Below are 14,408 nucleotides of genomic sequence, written 5' to 3'. Positions count from 1 at the left end.
TATCGGCAATCGACGTTTTCAAAAGTGTCAATCCTAATGGAATTGCGATGTGCGATATACAATAATGTTGTTAGTGTTAAAATGTCGGGAAAGGCTGAAAACAATTTACAAAGGATTTCAACGAAAAACCAAGGGCAGGTGGGCCTTTTCTCTCTCCTCTAGAAGGCCACGTGGCAGAATACTATTGGTCCTGATAAATCCATGTGGAATCTAACATCATCATGACGTGGTAGTATGGAGGACACGTGGCATGCAGATCTGGAATTTTCAAGGGTCTAAAGGGGGCATATCCGGGTGACACATGTCACCACTCAGAAAGTGACACATGGTAGAGTGATGACATCACTAATTAGAGATCGACGTTTGCAGGATGAGACATGTTGTTACATGAAAGTTGAAACCCCAATTGCGATTTGCCGATAAAGGGTCTCCGATACAGGGGCTAAGCTGTGGTCACACAAAGAGCCAAGGGACCAAGGGCTAAGCACAAAGGATGATCGACGATCGCAAGCTTTAAGAGGATACACCAAGGATGTTGATATGAAATCGTCTATTTTCTGACCTCCAATATTTGTCCAAGAACCCAGTCATAGCATCCGGTTATATGATGAAGAAATACCCAAAGGGATCAAAGAAAAAGGGGCTTAAAAAGATTGACATTTGAATTTTTACAAAGGCTGTCTAGTTTAAAGTTCCCAAACTACTTGACCTTCGTTACAATTGTATAGCTATTTAACAGGGCATGTATGGCTTCGATAGTGTTCCGTAGGAAGTCTAGAGGGACAGATGAGTTGGCAGCAGTATTCAGGATATGTCATGGCCACTATGCAGAACCACTTTCAGGTTCGTGTAAGTGTAGAAGTTAAACTATTGAGGCCTAAAGTGAAAGGGAATTGGCCAAGAGAGCATGAGGCATAATGTAGTAGAAGTGTGGTTGGACCAGAGGCTAGTAAAGAGAGTGGCGTGGAGATATTTTTACAGGACCATCATTTTAGTTCACTTGTTAATTATGTTTTGTTGATATTGATTGTTATTGTTATTCTGTTTTATTTTGAAGAAAAGTACCTTTCTGTTGTAATAATTGGAGGTGAGAGAGACTACACGCCGAGACACCTAGTCATACTGACCACTGGAAGCTCTAGCCTGAGATGTTTTGTAACTAATTTCCATGTTCTACCTCTCGTTATAAAACGGATGAAAAAACACTTAAAAAAGGCTCTGAATCCTCAAGATTAACTACATGTTATTTCTGAGACTGTACGACTTCAAGATTTGCATCTTTCAGAATATTAATGAAATGGTGGTGATTCCTACCTTCGAGTACTAAAATATGTTCCCTCTGAGTTCAAAATCAACTACGTTCATGTTTCCACTCTGATTTCATGTAATTGTAGCTACTATAAATGTTTCATATGTTCTTACAGATTCATTTGTGTTGACTCGTTAATGGACACGTCTTTATGGATCTTTGAGATTATATCTTTAAAATTGTGCTCCATGAATCATAGCACCCAATCCTCTTTCATCCGCTATGTCTATGTTTAACTCAGATAAGTGTATAATTATTGATGTTTCAAGCTCTATATGATGAGTTATTCTATCTACTTCTCTTCTTTCATTGCTCTGCCAAAGCTGATTAAACTTTAGGTCCTCGAACTACTTAGCCTCCACTAGCTTATACATATATTTCTATGAGTTGTATATCTAAAGGAGTACCAGAAATACATGGCTTATGTCCTTGGATGAATGAACCAACCCAAGTTGTTTATTGTATATATATATATAGGTTAAAAATATATGTGATGTCTCCATTCTCCTAAGAATCGTATGAGACCCATGAAAATCTAGATGTTCCAAGGACTGGTCTTGTAACCAATCTGAGGCTCTCTCTAGAAGCGACAACATCTTCTGGCACCATTGTTGGGAAACGTACTGAAGGATTTTTCCACTGGGATATGAGAAGTTAAGAACTCTTTGTGTAGGTGAGAAAAGACATTCTGATTGCATCCTCATCACCTTGCCGACTCGACAAATCTCATTATCATTTATCATCCTAGATTTTATAAAGCGTCACACTCGCTCAGATGCCTCTCAGGAGAAACCCCAGTTGTATCTAACGCAGAGAAATTAATTTTCAGGAGAGTCTGTAAGGAGAAAAATCCTACTACCCATGCTACTATCTCATCATTCTTTGAAGCCTCCTCATCCAACTCCCAAAACAGTTTCATTCACTACTCAGATCTTACTCCTAAGGTCCTTACATGCCCTATAGAAGACGATATAGAGCAACACGCCCCGAAATTATAGATCAAAGAGGAAGAAACCTCAGTTACGACTCATTTTGTTTCATTTCCTCCTCCTCCTAAGATCGAAATAGGTAAAGTTATCCTTGTTGGCCTTATGATTCTGGTTTCGCTCTATGGTACAGGTGTTGTACTTGAAGGCAACTCACTCAAGTGGAAATATTCTGTTTAGGCTCTTAAAATGATTGAAAATAAGAGGTTCGCAGGTGCATCATTCAAAAGGTGCGGACCCGCAGGTTCGCTGTCTAGAAAGTGCGGACATACCCGCAGGTTATCCGTTCATAAGGTGCGGTCCCCCAGTTCACTCACTCCAATGCAGAGAAGCGTGCTCATGTGGGGTTTCTTATGTTTGGCTCTTGGTATTTAGCCCGTCTTTTACGATCCTATGGTTTTGGCCCGTGGTATAGGATCTAATTTATTGAACCCCGGTTTGGATCCCTTGTATTTGTTTTTGATGGTTTTGTCCCATGGTGTGGATAAGGGTTTGACTATAAAAAGGGGAAGGAGATCACTTGGCTGGTCACTTGTGAAAAATTGAATATCTTAATATCTGAAATTTTGAGTGTTTGGTTTTACAAAGCTAGGATCTAAATCAAGGAGAAATCTTAAGGTGAATCTATTGATAAGTCGTGAACTCTCGGGCGCATGATCAGATTTGTGGATCTGACTGACTATGGCACATTGGAGGACTGTTAATTTGGCCCTAATCAGAGGTTCGCAGGTGATCCACGGCGTAGGTGCGGGGGTAAGCTGCGCAGAAGAAGACGCAGTGCGGCGGTACGTAGTGCATCTAAAGACGCAGTGCGAGGTATGCAACGTAGAAGAAAGCAAAGTGCGGGGATTCGCAGAGGCATAGATGGAACAGTGTGGAGGTACGTGCTCTGACACACATTGCAATGCGTATCTGAGTTGAGGTACGCAGTTCAGCAGAAGGGGAAGTTGCGGTGGTACGTAGAGCAGCAGAAGGATACAGTGCGGATCTGTGCAGTTCAGGCACAGAAAGGCCGCGGATACCCGTAGGTTTATATTGGTGAAGTTGCGGACCTGTCTTAAAGCATTTGTTAACTGTCTTTTATCTATTGCTGCAGAGTTCTGGGTTTAGATTACTGGTATTACTTTTCTGTTTACAGCATTCTGAGAAGTTGGGTGATTCATTGGTTGATTGTATAAGGAGATTGGGTGATTTGCATGTACTTGATGATTATTTGATCTTCTTAGATCCAGTCTGAAAATTAATGAAACGTGGTCCATAAATAAGTAGAAGATCAAAGGGGGTTGTAGCTCCCTTCCAAGAGAGACTGGAAAACGAGAGAGAGTTGTAGCTCTCTGCAGGTTGCAACCTACGTACTAGTAAAGGACTGCACCAGTACAAAATCCTTGTAAAAGAAGTTTCTAATTAAAAGAAGATAGAGACATATTGCAGCAGGTGGTTTTCACCCACATTGGGTTTCCACCTTATATCTGGTGTTCTTTGGTGTACTTATCTATTTTTTCTTGTTCTTGTTCATTATTATATAGCACTAACACACAGATTAATGATCAATATCTGAAGAATAAATTAAAGTATAAATCTGGAAGGCATATTGAAAAGAATTTGATAATACTGATTCAACCCCCCTCTCAGTATTATTTCCAACAATTGGTATCAGAGCAGGTACTTCAGAAGAAGCTTGATCGCTTGAAGAAAGATCTTGCATCATGAGCAACTACGAGAGGGAAGAAGCAATCAGGCCACTGATTTTTGATGGGACAAACTTCGTCTATTGGAAGGTAAGAGTTACTGCCTATCTTCAATCTCTTGGTACAAAAGTCTGGGATATCATAGATACAAGGTATACTTTTCCATCAGCAACTCCTACAGATCCGGCTGAGAAGAAGAAATATCAAACAAATGCAAAGGTGGTCAATACTCTATTATGATGCCTATCTCAATAAGAATTTGTCAAGGTAATGCAGTTTAAATCTGCAAAAGAGATATGGGACAAGATTGTTCTGAGTTATGAAGGAGATGATCAGGTAAAAAGAGCAAAACTTCAAACCCTCAAGATTCAGTATGAAAATCTCAGGATGTATAATGATGAAAGTGTGGCTAACTATTTTCTTCGTGTAGATGAGATTGTTAATTGTATGAAAAATTTGGGTGAAGAAATAAAAGAGGCTGTTGTGGTTGAAAAAGTTCTAAGATCTTTGTCCCCTAGGTTTGAATCTAAAGTTTCTGCTATAGAAGAAAAAGAGAATCTACAAAGCCTTAAAATGTCACAACTGCACGAAATTCTAACTGCTTATGAAATGAGGAAAGGAGGTCCATCAGACAGGAGAGAAGCTACCTTCAAGGCTTCAGGCAAAGGCGAGTACTATGAGTCAGGACAAGTGTCAGAAGAAGAAGAAGAATCAAATTTTGTCAGAAATCTTCAACGGGGTACTGGACAGTTCCAAGGTAAGTAACCTTTCAAATGCTTTGCGTGTGGAAGAGTCGTTCACTATGCTACCAAATGTCCTCACAAGGATAAGATTGACAAAGGGAAGGAACCAGTTATATGGAACAAGAAACAAAATACAACTAAGAAAAGTTACTACACTCATGAAGACAGTGATGGCCTATCAAATAGTGACGAAGATGAACGAGGTAATGATTATAAACTTTTAATGGCTTTTGGAGATGATGATTACATGGATGCTATAAATGTGGATGACTTTTATGAAGATATTTCTAGACTCAAGACATGTTTAGAAGAAAAGAATGTGATCATTGATACTCTGCAATTTCAACTTGATGAAAAGGAAAAATCTCTTGAGAAGTTAGAATGTGAAATTGTTGGCCTTAGAAAAGAAATTGAGAAAACAAAGGTTCTTAATCTTAAGTTTGTTAAAGGATCTGAAACTCTGGATGAGATTATCAATGTACAACGTTCCCCACTAATTAAGAGAGGTCTGGGTTATAATGGAGAAACATCTCAAGCATCCACCTCAAAGAGGTATCTTGATGCAGCAAGGAGGAATGAGCAAAAGCCCAATAGAGATCATCAGGTAAAGGAGGGACGAATTACAAACAGAGACTACCAGGTAAACCAGAGGCAATCCATCTTAAGGGTGAACAAAAGCTACAACCAGCCACAGGTAAAAACTTCTCAATTTGCTTCAAGAATGGATGACAATAACAATCATTTGGCAGGTAGATTTGATCATCGCAGAAGTTTCTTCAATGGCCAATGCTTCTCTTGCCATAACATTGGTCACAAAGCAGCTCAATGTGTTGCCTATAAGACAATCATGACTAGAGAAGCTCAAAAAAGAAGTATGACCGGGATTACAAAAAGGACTTATAATAACTTTTCAGCCCTTGAAAATAAAATTGAATGTTCTATTTGTAATAACTTTGGTCATGAAGATTTTGAATGCAGGAGCAGGTTTTGACAGACAAAGGAACAAGCCTGAAGCACCCGAACATGGAGAATAAAGGAACCACAACCAGAAAGATGTGGGATAGCTTTTTATGCAGAAGGATAGGAAAATCTATGGTACATCGACAATGGATGTTCGAAGCATATGACAGGTGATAAAGAAAAACTTGAATCATATACTGCTTTAGAAAAGGGTAAGAAAGTTTCTTTTGGAAATGATACCCCTACAACCATAAAAGGAAAAGGCACTGCTCATTTGAAAGAAAAGATCAAAGCTGGAAATGTTTTGTATGTTGATGGCTTGAAGCATAATCTACTGAGTGTCAGTCAGATGTGCGATCAAGGAACTGAGGTAATATTTCAATCAAATGGATGTAGCGTTCGTGATCTTGATATAGGAAAAACAGTGATCAAAGGCAGAAGAACTCCAAATAATCTATACATATTTGAAGAAGGACAACAACAATGCTATTTGAGCAAAGATGATGAACATTGGTTATGGCACCGAAGGTTGGGGCATCTAAGCTTTTCACAAATAAGGAAAGCATGCAAATACCAGGAAGTTCGTGGTCTTCCAGATATCAAAATTCTAGACAACACCATATGCAAATCATGTCAGTTTGGTAAGCAAACCAGAACTAACTTCCCTGAGAAGGAAGGATCAGCCAGCAGGCCTCTTGAACTAATCCATACAGATGTATGTGGTCCATTTAGGACAAGGTCACCTCGAGGAGAAGAATACTTTATATTATTCATTGACGACTTCTCCAGGATGGTTTGGTTGGGACTTACGAAACACAAGGACGAAGCATTCGAAAAATTCAAATCTTTCAAAGCCTTGGCAGAAAACGAATCAGATCACAAAATTAAGTGCCTCAGGTCCGACAGAGGTGGGGAGTTTACCTCAAATGAATTTTTCGATTTCTGTGAAGAACATGGAATAAGAAGGGAATTCTCTACAGCTAGGACTCCTTAGCAAAATGGAGTGGTGGAAAGGATGAACATAACAGTCCAACAAATGGCTCGTGCTATGCTTGATGAGTCTGGGACTCCTGCAACCTTCTGGGGTGAAGCTGCATTTGCTGCGGTTGTTATTCTCAACAAAACAAATGTTCGAGTGAACAACACTCAAACTCCTCATGAGCTCTGGTATGGTGAGACTCCTTCGGTAAAGCATTTCAAAATTTTTGGGAGCAAATGCTATATCAAGAACACTGATGAACAGCTTGGAAAACTTGAACCTAGAGCAGATGAAGGCATTCTCCTTGGTTATTCTCCCCACAGCAAAGCATATAAGTGTTACAATAAAAGACTTGGAAGAATTGTTGAAAGCATTGATGTAGTGGATGATGAAAAAGGATACATCCCTAGGCAAGTAAATCATGAAAATATCGAAGAAGATGAAGACTACTCTCCAGATCAGAGAAATGATGAAGAAGAACATCAAGAGGCACCCGAGGAGAAAATACAAATAGAAGAGAAGACTCCATCCAGGTACGTTCAGAAGAATCATCCAGAATCTCAAATTTCGGGGTAGAAAGAAGCAGGTGTACAAACAAGAAGAACAATTGCAGAAGCCTCAAGCTATTTAGCATTGCTCTCCTCCACTGAACCACAAAATGTAAAAGAGGCATGCAAAGATGAATGCTGGGTCAAGGCGATGGATGAAGAACTTGAGCAGATCGAAAAAGAACAACACTTGGGAATTGGTTCCTAGACCAAAAGATAAGAATGTCATAGGGACAAAATGGATCTTCAAAAATAAGTTGAATGAACACGGAGAAGTAATTAGAAACAAGGCCAGACTGGTGTGTAAAGGGTATGCTCAACAAGAAGGAATAGATTTCGAAGAAACTTTTACTCCCATTGCTAGACTTGAGGCCATCCGAATGTTCCTTGCTCTCTCAAGCTTTCAGAAGTTCAAAGTTTTTCAAATGGACGTGAAATCAGCCTTTCTGAATGGGGACTTAGAAGAAGAAGTTTACATTGAGCAACCAAATGGGTTCATCCTTGGGAATGATCCAAATCTCGTATGTAGACTAAAGAAGGCTCTCTATGGTCTTAAACAGGCTCCAAGGGCTTGGTACTACCGTTTGGACAAATATCTTCATCAACAAGGTTTTTCAAAGGGATTAGCAGATAACAATCTTTACATAAAAATTGAAAATGACAAATTACTAATACTTGTTGTGTATGTAGATGATATTATCTTTGGCAGCAATGAAGAAGATATGAGTCAAAGCTTTGCCTTGGTGATGCAGAAAGAATTCGAAATGTCTTTTCTTGGAGAACTGCCATATTTTCTTGGATTGCAAATCCAACAAAATGAAGGCAGGATTTTCTTGTCTCAAACCAAGTATCTCAAGCAGATTTTGAAGAAATATGGCATGGAAGATGCAAAACTAGTATGTACCCCCATGGTCACAGGATGTAGCCTCAATGCAAATGATGAATCAGCAGCAGTGCACCAACCAACCTACAGATCTAAGATTGGAAGTCTACTTTATTTAACAGGTACCCGACCAGACATAATGCATGCAGTGGGAATAGTTGGAAGATTTCAGGAAAATCCAAAGGAAACTCATCTTTAGGCAGTGAAGAGAATTTTTAAGTACCTTCAAGGAACTCAAAACTATGGCTTATGGTATCCTAGAGATACAGATCTCACACTTCATGCTTATACAGATGCAGATTGGGCCAGAAGTGTGGATGACAGGAAGAGCACAAGTGGTGGTGCATTCTTTATGGGTTCTAGATTAGTATCTTAGTTCAGCAAGAAACAGAGTTCGATTGCTTTATCTACAGCTGAAGCGGAATATGTGGCTGCTGCATCTTGTTGCACTCAACTCCTTTGGATGATGCAGACCTTGCAGGATTTTCAAATCACTTGCACTCCACCTATCTCCATCTTATGTGATAATACAAGTGCAATCAGCATTTCAAAGAACCCAGTCATGGATTCAAAGACCAAGCACATACCGATCAAGTATCACTTTCTCAGGGAACAAGTGCTTGAACAAAAGGTCAAGTTGGAGTATGTTCCTTCTAAGGAACAAGTTTCTGATATACTCACCAAACCATTGCCTAGGGAGACCTTTGAATACCTCAGGCAAAAGTTGGGGGTAGTTGATGTATCATCTTATTGTTGAATCTCATCTATTGTTGGTTGTACGTGAGGTTCATTTGGGGTATACGCGTACATTTGCTGGCTTATGGATTGGTCGAAGATCGAATGGCACAGGTTCAGGGGGAGCACATATAATGCATTGTTGGCATTATGGTATCACAGAAGGAGAACATGGATGCTGATCTAAATATTGCTGCAATATGTCTCTATCTCTTTCTCTTATGGTATATGGAGGATTATGGTTTGTAGATCTGGTTTACCGTCAGGGGGAGCATGATCAAAGATTTAAGCTTGGTCTCAGGGGGAGCATGATCAAAGATTTAAGCTTGGTCTCAGGGGGAGCATAACCCTTTGCCCTTGATGTCAAAGGGGGAGAGTGATTGGTTGTTGTTACCATCAAGTCCAAAGGGGGAGATTGTTGGCATTATGATTCTGGTTTGGCTCTATGGTACAGGTGTTGTACTTGATGGCAACTCACTCAAGTGGCAAAATTATGTTCAGGCTCTCAAAATGACTGAAAATAAGAGGTTCGCAGGTGCATCATTCAAAAGGTACAGACCCGCAGGTTCGCCGTCCAGAAAGTGCGGACATACCCGCAGGTTATCCGTTCATAAGGTGCGGTCCCCCAGTTCACTCACTCCAATTCAGAGAAGCGTGCTCATGTGGGGTTTCTTATGTTTGGCTCTTGGTATTTAGCCCGTGTTTTACGATCTTATGGTTTTGGCCCGTGGTATAGGATCTAATTTATTGAACCCCGGTTTGGATCCCTTGTATTGGTTTTTGATGGTTTTGTCCTATGGTGTGGATAAGGGTTTGACTATAAAAAGGGGAAGGAGATCACTTGGCTGGTCACTTGTGAAAAATTGAATATCTTAATATCTGAAATTTTGGGTGTTTGGTTTTACAAAGCTAAGATCTAAATCAAGCAGAAATCTTAAGGCGAATCTACTGATAAGTCGTGAACTCTCGGGCGCATGATCAGATCTGTGGATCTGACTGACTATGGCACATTGGAGGACTGTTAATTTGGCCCTAATCAGAGGTTCGCAGGCGATCCACGGCGTAGGTGCGGGGGTACGCTGTGCAAAAGAAGACGCAGTGTGGGGGTACGTAGTGCATCTAAAGACGCAGTGCGAGGTACACAACGCAGAAGAAAGCAAAGTGCGGGGATTCGCAGAGGCACGGACGGAAGAGTGCGGAGGTACGCTGTCTGACACACAGTGCAGTGCGTATCTGAGTTGAGGTACGCAGTTCAGTAGAAGGGGAAGTTGCGGTGGTACGCAGAGCAGCAGAAGGATACAGTGTGGATCTGCGCAGTTCAGGCATAGAAAGGCTGCGGATACCCGCAGGTTTATATTGGTGAATTTGCGGACCTGTCTTAAAGCATTTGTTTACTGTCTTTTATCTATTGCTGCAGAGTTCTGGGTTTAGATTTCTGGTATTACTTTTCTGTTTACAGCATTCTGAGAAGTTGGGTGATTCATTGGTTGATTGTATAAGGAGATTGGGTGATTTGCATGTACTTGATGATTATTTGATCTTCTTGGATCTAGTCTGAAAATTAATGAAACGTGGTCCATAAAGAAGTAGAAGAGCAAAGGGGGTTGTAGCTCCCTTCCAGGAGAGACTAGAAAACGAGAGAGAGTTGTAGCTCTCTGCAGGTTGCAGACTGCGTATTGGTAAAGGACTGCACGAATACAAAATCCTTGTAAAAGAAGTTTCTAATTGAAAGAAGATAGAGACATATTGCAGCAGCTGGTTTTCACCCACATTGGGTTTCCACCTCATATCTGGTGTTCTTTGGTGTGCTTATCTATTTTTTCTTGTTCTTGTTCATTATTATATAGCACTAACACACAGATTAATGATCAATATCTGAAGAATAAATTAGAGTATAAATCTGGAAGACATATTGAAAAGAATTTGATAATACTGATTCACCTCCCCTCTCAGTATTATTTTCAACAATCCTCAATAATATCAATATCCATTATACACTTAGTCACACGGCTCTTAGTCTAGTTACTCCAACCACTGTGGTTTTGGCCCAAGTTCCTCCGGCTAATCTCAACCCCCCTCCTCCAATCCAGATGGTTGTTTCGGGTTTCTTACTAAAGAAATATGCCCCTTTTGATTTACCTCAACCCCTAAGTGGTATGCCTCAAGATTACTTAAATATTTTTCCTAGGTTCAATGGGGAAGACGAAAACACTGCACAGAGAACATTGACACCTGCAGTGCTTTTGTTGAGAATCTAAATGTAGAACAACTGGATGTGGTCCTGAGACTCTTTGTGCAATCCCTTGATGGAGAAGCCAGAAAATGGTTTAAAGCCCTACCTAATGCATCCATCACCACCTGGGAAGAACTCGAAAACTATTTCACACAAAAGTGGGGTGAAAAGAGAGATCATGAGTATGTCCTCACAAAATTCAATGCTATAATGAAGAAGCCAAAAGACTATATTTCAGAATTCATAAAAATGTTTAATAACCAATATAATAACTTCCCTGTTGTGATAAAGCCTCCTCAAGATGTTGCTCGTGTAGTATTTATGGGAGCCTTTGAGTCTGAATTTTTCTTTACCCGAAGGGAGAGGGAGTCTCGTACTTTGGATCAACTCCAAGTTGATGCTCTTGAGGTGGAAGCAAAATTCAGCTTCACAGGGAAGTCAAGAGGAAAGAATGAACCTACTCAGAAGAAAAATGGGAAAGAAGAAAATTCCTCCTCTGATCAAGCTAAATAATTAGCAAATTTGAAGTGGGAGGAAATGGATAACTCATTAATAGTTTATCTCATAAGGTGGTGAAACTTGAGCTTGAGAACAGAGTCTCCTAAAATAGAATGCTCAAGGTAACAACTGAGGTTATAACCCACAATATATAAGACCACCATTGTAGATACCTCAAAGGGAAAGAGAATATTCGATCAGATCCTTCCTCATCTATATATAGAAGATGATCGAGATTAGCAACTACCGGATACACATGAGATGTAGGGAAACTTATATTCCTCCTCCTCTGAAGAGGAACAGGAAAACATGGCTCACCATGAGATGTGCTATGATAGATAAGTAACATTAAATGAGGAAGACATAGGGGATTATTGTAAGAAATTTGTGGATTTCATGCAAGCATAGCTACATCGAAGGTATGATCTCAGATATTCAAAAAAGAGGTCGAGGGAACCTGAATAACAAGAGGAAACTGCTCCCCATGATATTCCCCTATTGTTAAATAGAGGGAAAGGGAAGCTCATCCAATGTAAAAGTCTCCTTATATAAGGAATGCAATAGCTCTGAGGAACACACAGAAGAGAAGGCATCCATTTTGATAAAAACTATCGGTGAAAAAGAAAGAAAGGTAGAGTTGGGAGGCGTAGAAAAGGGCGAGTTTGAATTCAATATTCAGAAGAAACTCGAGAAGGTAAATATCCCTATTCCCATAACTGAACTTCTAAAAGAACCCACTTATAAAGCTCAAGTCTCCTAGTCCGTGCTTCCATCCACCTCAGTACAGATCCATGACTATTTAAACCTTCAAGAAGAAACAACAATGGTTGTTTTCGGGCCTCATGTTAAAGGACTTGATACTTCCATTGCACCCTTCTATGTGACCTTGGTAATTCATGACCTCTTATTGCATAACTGTATGTTGGATTTTGGAGCCTCGCATAACCTCATGCCCTTAGACGTGATGGAAGAACTTGGCTTGTAGATCACCAGACCCTACAAGGACCTATACTCCTTTGACTATAAGAGGGTCAAATGCTTAGGAATGATAAAAGATCTAGTGGTAAACTTGGCTCAGATCCACGTGAAGAGCAGAGTGATAGACATAGTAGTGGAAAATATTCCCCCTCGATTCTGCATGCTCCTATCTAGGTCTTGGGGTTCCAAGGTGGGGGGATCTATCAAATTAGATCTAACTTATGCCACTATTCCCACTTTTGGAGGCGAAGAAAGGAGGTTGTACAAAGAGTCTAGATTTGTAAAAACTGTGACCCCAGCTGAAGGTTCTAGGAATTCTCTTGTGTATGGAAAAGAAAGTGACCTCTCCTGCCTGTTGCTAGAAGAAGATGAGACCATCTTAGAATAAACACAAGTACATCCAACGATGCAGTTAGATGACCAAGACATAGATAAAAACAAAGTATGGAAATTATACTTTGATGGATCGAATTCCAAAGAGGGAAATAGAGCAGGAGTATTGTTGGTATCTCCTGAGGGCAGCTTGACGCTCCTCTCATTCAAGTTGGAGTTTGAGGCAAACAACAACGTGGCAGAGTATGAAGCATTTCTCCATAGGCTACAAACAACAAGAAATATGAATATTGAATGCTTAGCTATACATGGAGACTCTAAGATGATTGTAAAGCAAATATGAAATCAACTCCAAGCTAAACACCCCAGATTGAAGGCTTATCGGAATGCAGTATGGGATTAGATTGATAAGTTCTTCCTAGCCTTTAATATCAAATTTCTTCAAAGAGAAGGAAACATAATGGCTGATTCCCTTGATGTAGTAGCAAGAAATTTCAAATCTCCTCAAAATTCGCTTCTCATGTACAAGGTGGAGGTCAGGCACAGACCCTCTATACCTGATAATGTCAAGCACTCGCAAGTTTTAGTTATTTAGATAAAACGATTATAAAAATTAATATTATTAAACTAATTAATTTACAATATTGAAAAAAAAAAAATTTATCCATTATTGCATTATGCCTAACTAAATATTAAATAATTTAACAAATGAAATTCTTATTATAGAAAGTAATAATATTTTAATCTAAATTATTTTCAAATTTATCTTAAATAAGTCAAACCCTAACAAATTATAATTAATTATCTTAAAATAAAATTATTATTATATAATAAAATAATTATTCATTATTACATAACAGCTAATGCCTAACTAAATATCAAAAAATTTAACTAATAAAATTCTTATTATAGAAAGTAATAATATTTTAATCTAAAATATTTTCAAATTCATCTTAAATAAGTCAAACCCTAACAAATTATAATTAATTATTTTTAGATAAAATTATTATCATAAAATTTGATATTATTAAATAATCTATTTACCGGAATAAAATATTTTATTATCACATAATAGCTAACTCTGGGCAATGATGCATCCATGCTATTTATTCCTTCAGACCCAGTGATTTCTCACCTTTTCCCGAGAATGAACCACATTAACTAGTTTAAAACATCAACCCAATCCTAACAATATAATTAATACAAAACACTGATATCTATACACAAATATATATATGATTTATTCATTAAAAATATATATTTCCTTTTTAAAAAATTACAAGTTTAGAACCACATAAAAAATTAATATATACACATCTGAACAATTTAACAAAACTTGAATATCTAGATTACCTATAAAATTAACTTGATAGACAATCGCTTTTGATACTGAGGAATTAGGTTCCCTGCAATTCAAAATATATTATTATATTATTAATATAGCTTAAAAATATATTATTATTATTATATTTTATTTTTATAAAATTAATATTTTAATATACTAATTAATATCAATATTAAAATAATTTATTTAA

The sequence above is a fragment of the Pinus tabuliformis genome, chromosome 9 (assembly GCF_031772625.1).
Source record: "Pinus tabuliformis cultivar Carrire ecotype Pingquan chromosome 9, CPIR1, whole genome shotgun sequence".
NCBI lineage: Eukaryota > Viridiplantae > Streptophyta > Pinopsida > Pinales > Pinaceae > Pinus > Pinus tabuliformis.
The sequence above is the reverse complement of the archived record's forward strand: the minus strand, read 5'-3'. Positions refer to the sequence as shown.